The following is a 6,000-nucleotide window of genomic DNA, read 5'->3' as shown; positions in this document are numbered from 1 at the left end:
GTGTAACCAAAGTGGAGCTCCATTCTCTTAGAAAAGACTTGAAGTATGATGAGACTCTAATCATATATGTCATACATCTCATCAGGCCATTTCTGTTGCCATTTAAGCTCATGCATTTGAGATCCCTGCACTCTGAATGCCAGAGTAATTTTCTCACTACCGTCCTAGCCAAAGGAGTTGGAAACACACAAGAACAAGGAAAAGAATGAGCCTCTAATCCAGAAGGTCATTCCTAACCCCTCTCTGTGCCAACTAGGACAGCATGCAAGGCACACACTCCTGATCATCCCACGAGCCAAATGTCACAGTCATCTGTGTTTTATAAAGAGAATTGCAAATGGATCGGGAGCAAAATCCTGAGATAATAAGGGTAAGAGTTCTTATTAGGTCAGAAAAAACAGCTGGAAACTCTTCCTTAGAAACACTATCATTTTAAACAATTAGAGGAAAGCATTAACTCTCATTGTTATTTACTAAAATGCTAGCTAGCTTTAGCATTTAACACAGGGTGTAGTGGAGCTGCTAAAAGGAGAGAGAGGAAAAAGCTCCTTAAACACAGGGGCATTCATGGCAGTGAGATCCTTTACAAGCCTTTTAATGACAAATGGAATCGCATCTTATGTATTGGGGTATTCCCTCTACATGGAGCATATTAGGTGCTTAATAAACATTTGAGGAAGAGAGGGAGAAAGAGAGGAACAGAGAGGGAAGAAGGGGGAGCATAAACATAAAGGACATAAAGACAAGAATAGATAAATCAAAGTACCTGATTCTTTTCCCATATAGGTTATTACAGAATATTGAGTAAAGTTCCCTGTGCTATACTGTAGGTCCTTGTTGCTTATCTATTTTATATATAGTTGTGTGTTTAAGTTAATCCCAAACTCCTAATTTGTCCCCCCCTTCCACATTTCCCCTCTGGTAACCATAAGTTTGTTTTCAAAATCTGTGAGTCTCTTTCTGTTTTGTAAATAAGTTCATTTCTATCATTTAAAAACTTAGATTCCACATATAAGGCTGTATTAGAAGAGGCTGTTTGTGGTGTATTGGGAAAATGTCCTCAATTTCTTCCCCTGGCTGTGTGCACACTCTTGCAGTTGACTTTGGGACTCTCCTTCTCCAGTCCTAATTCTGGACTGGCCTTGCAACTTGCTTTGGCCAATGGGACAGCAACAAACATTGTGCAAGCAGAGACTTAGAAAATGTGATGAAGCCTGGGCTCCGCTGGAGGAGAGAGGCCCCAATCATCCCAACCATCCCAGACGAGGCCATCATAAGTCAGCCAGCCACAACGGACCCACCAGCTCCACAAAGATTCAACAGTGAATCTAGCCAAGACCAGCATAAGAACCGCTCAGCTGAGACCAGCCCAAATTGTCAATGCACAGTGGCATGAGCTAAATAACTTGTTGTTATTTTAAGCCACCAAATTTGAGGGTGGTTAGTTATGAACCCCATAATCCCTATTAATAGTTATCACTATATCTATAGCTAACTAATCCCTGTTGTATAAAATTAATCACGGGGGGTATAATTTATCAAGATCTCAGTATGTGCCAAGTACTGTACTGAGTACCTTATCTCCATTTTCTGATAAAATGCTCACAGAACCTCTGAGTAGATAAGTATGAGTATCCCATTGATTTAATAGAGGAAACTGAAGCTTGGAGAGATTAAATAGGTCTCAAAAGTCATATGTAAGTAATGGCCCTGGAATTTGAACACAGGTCTGTGCATCCCCAAACCCAAGCTCTTAACTACGGAAAATACAGAGTCAGCTGAAGAGCAAATCAGAGCCCAGTAGGAGATGCATATTTAGACCCTGTGGAGTTAGAGACAATGAAGGTCTCTCTTCCAGTTTGTTTTGCAGAAAAAATTGTCAAGCCCTCCAGGGGAAGAATCGTGTTTTCCATCTGTTTCAATGATCTTAAAGGAAGCCAAGGGGTTTTGTACTGATTCTCTTTTTGTAGGATGGAAGCTGAATGACAGTCACCATGTAGTCTCCTCTCACTTCAGAAGAAGATAGAAGTAAGAAATTGTGATGATTGGCTATTGTTTTCAAATAAGTTCTACGTATGTCAGAGTCCATCTTTCTCAGAAAAATGTTTTTTAAAATATTTCATCCAGGGCTTCCCTGGTGGCGCAGTGGTTGAGAGTCCGCCTGCCGATGCAGGGAACACGGGTTCGTGCCCCGGTCCCGGAAGATCCCACGTGCCGCGGAGCGGCTGGGCCCGTGAGCCATGGCCACTGAGCCTGCGCGTGCGGAGCCTGTTGCTCCGCAACGGGAGAGGCCACAACAGTGAGAGGCCCGCGTACCGCAAACAAACAAACAAAAATATTGCATCCAATGGGACATGCAATGCTTATAGAGTTCCTATGAGAAATCTTCAACTATAAATTGTGCCATCATGGTCTTTAATATAGCTAGAGAGGAAGGGAGGGAGAGGGAGGGGGAGGGGGAGAGGGAGGGGGAGGGGGAGGGAGAGAGGGAGGGGAGGGGGAGAGGGAGGGGAGAGGGAGGGGGAGGGGGGAGAGGGAGGGGAGGGAGAGAGGGAGGGGAGGGGAGAGGGAGGGGAGAGGGAGGGGAGGGGGGAGAGGGAGGGGAGGGGGGAGAGGGAGGGGAGGGGGGAGAGGGAGGGGAGGGGGAGGGGGAGAGGGAGGGGAGGGGAGGGGAGGGGAGGGGAGGGGGAGAGGGAGGGGAGGGGGAGGGGGAGGGGAGGGGAGGGGGAGAGGGAGGGGAGGGGGAGGGGGAGGGGGAGGGGGAGGGGAGGGGAGGGGGAGGGGAGGGGAGGGGAGGGGGAGGGGGAGGGGGGAGGGGGAGGAGGAGAGGGGGAGAGGGGGAGGGGAGGGGGGAGGGGGAGAGGGGGAGGGGGAGGGGGAGAGGGGGGAGGGGGAGAGGGGGGAGGGGGAGGGGGGAGGGGGAGGGGGAGGGGGAGGGGGGAGGGGGAGGGGGGAGGGGAGGGGGAGGGGGAGAGGGAGAGGGAGATCGCACACGCAGGAGAGAGCTGCCTATTAAGTTTGCCTCAAATAAGGTAATAGCATTATGGTTAGATAATCACTGCTAATCACATTTACCTTGAATCATGAATGTAGGGGGAGAGAGCAGGGAGGTTAGTGGTTAGAAATAAAGCCAGTATATTTTATGCCTTTGAAGGAGAAACCCAGTTGCAGACAAACCCTACTGTATCCAATGAAATGAGGGAAGGGGGTGGCAGATCTGCTTGGAAACATTAAAGAAAACCCTCCCAAGCAGGTGGCTGAAACCAGTGTCAGTAATATCAGTAATTCTGAATGTAGTGTGTATGAGATTGTTTTTACTAGAGTATAAAGGAGCAATATTGTGGATAACACTTTGAATCGTCTGTAGGTCTCTTTGTATCTTGGATTTTCAACTCCAGCATTTGTTTTAAAAGAACAAGAATTAGACCTAACCCAGCATTTTAGGTTCTGGACCCCATCTCGTTCCCTCCTTTTCCCCAACCATTAGGGACTTCTTCCAGATAAGTCACTATTATGTCAAACATTTGAAGCATGTCCTGAATTCTCTTGGCCCCAGTTTTGGGTTCACCCAGCAATCTTTTTTAAAAAAAAATTTATTTAGTTGATTTATAATGTTTTGTTAGTTTCAGGTGTATAGCACACTGTTTCAGTTATACATATACATATATTCATTCTTTTTCAGATTCTTTTCCCATATAGGTTATTACAGAATACTGAGTAAAGTTCTGTGTGCTATACAGTAGGTCCTTGTTGGTTATCTGTTTTATATATAGTAGTGTGTGTAAATTAATCCCAACCTCCTAGTTTGTCCCCCTCTTCCATGTTTCCCCTTTGGTAACCATAAGTTTGTTTTCCAAATCTGTGAACCTGTTTCTGTTTTGTAAATAAATCCATTTATATCATTTTTTAAATTAGATTCCACATATGAGTAATATCATATGATTTTTGTCTTTCTCTGTCTGACTTACTTCACTTAGTATGATAATCCCTAGGTCCATCCATGTTGCTACAAATGGCATTATTTCATTCTTTTTTTATGTGACTGAGTAATATTCCATTGTATATATGTACCACATCTTCTCTACCCATTCCCCTGTCATTGGACACTTAGGTTGCTTCCATGTCTTGGCTATTGTAAATAGTGCTGCAATGAACACTGGAGTGCACGTATCTTTTTGAATTATGGTTTTCCCTGGATATATGCCCAGGAATGGAATTGCTGGATCATACGGTAGTTCTACATTTAGTTTTTTAAGGAACCTCCATACTGTTCTCCACAGTGGTTCTACCAGTTTACATTCCCGCCAACAATGTAGGAGAGTTCTCTTTTCTCCACACCCTCTCCAGCATTTGTTATTTGTAACTTTTTAATGATAGTCATTCTGACTGGTGTGAGGCGATACCTCCTTGTAGTTTTGATTTGCATTTCTCTGATAATTAGTGATGTTGAGCATCTTTTCATGTGCTTTTTTTGGCCACCTATATAAGCAAACTTGATTTGATTTCTCATCTATATTTACTATAAGAAAGAATGCACTGATAAGGCTGATGTAAACTCCTGGCTTTTCTGACAGTTGTATTTCTCATCACGTGGACATCTGATCTATATACCTCTCATGATTTTAATCAAGGTGAATAGGCAGGCCAGGGCATACCAAAGCATACTCACACCTCTATTTTTTGCATTAATTGCCATATGGTATTACATGATCTCATCCCCCTGGCCACTGCTAAATGAACAAGACTTTAATTCATTCATGCATGCATTCATTCATTTAAAAAAATGTACTGAGTGCTTGCTATATGTCAGATATCCACGAGGTACTGGGACATACCATCACCAATTGATGATGATAGCAATGTGGTAAGGTAGACAGTAAATAAGTACATGAACAAATATGTCATTACAAATTATAAGTGCTGTAAAGCAAATTAATAGGGTCTGGTGATAAAGAGAAATAAGAGTAGAGGGGAGATCTACTTATTAGATAGAGGGTTCAGAGAAGACCTCTCCATTGGTTTGCCAAAGTCCAGGCACTAAGTGTGGTCCATTGCAGAGGCAGACACTAAAGGGATGAATTCTTAATAGAGAAGTTAACAACAGTAATAAAACCAAGTAAAAGTGTGTCTGCTTTTTATTATCACCACGTGCTGGCCATTGTAAACAATGTCAGTGATAAAATAACCTGAAAAAGTCTTTCGTTGGTCTAAGTTCTACTCAATTTCTGGGGTTACTGTGAGTTCTAATAATTTACATGTAATGTAATTTGTATTATTTATCCTTTAACACATATAATATTCTCTGTGAAAGTCACTTTGAAGAACTCCCAATCATAAAACCGAGCCTCGACGCACATGGACACAGCTGTTTTAAAGTTTTAAAAATGCAGAACCACTCTGAACCACTCTGAACTCACTGTCAGATGAAAGTGGTTCTGAATTGTTCCAGCTCTCTTCTGGTTCAATTCCTGTCTGCAAGTTCTGTGGCACAACATAACCCTGCAATTAAATAGTAGAATTGAAATAAACAATGATAGTGCTGTGATTACCAAAACTGAGAAACAGAACTTGAACTATTTCAATTCTATGGGACAACTTGGAGTTTTTATTTGCTCAAATTTTAAAACAGCGAACTGTGAACATACATAATATTGCTTGGAAGTACAAATTTTAGTTCCTAAATGAACTGGTTTATGAGTTTCAAATGATACTTTAATTTGAAAAATGCTTTTTAAAATAATTGCTTTAAAAGTAAAAAATAAATCAATATTATATTTGATTTTTATTATGACATAGTTACTCAAAATATTTTCGACATATAGAGGAAAAGTTTTTTTAAAAAAGGGTCTGTTTCAGATGACAAACACACGAAGTACCACTGGGTCTTCTCAGAGATGGGCATCTGCCCAATAAAAGCCTACCTGTGGGCAGTCCAACACGTCCATCCAGAGAGGAACCCTGGGAACATTGTGTCCTAGATCAGTCCATCTCTTCATCCAG

Source organism: Delphinus delphis, chromosome 17 (genome assembly GCF_949987515.2).
Source record: "Delphinus delphis chromosome 17, mDelDel1.2, whole genome shotgun sequence".
Taxonomy (NCBI): Eukaryota; Metazoa; Chordata; class Mammalia; order Artiodactyla; family Delphinidae; genus Delphinus; species Delphinus delphis.
This window is presented reverse-complemented; position numbering follows the sequence as displayed.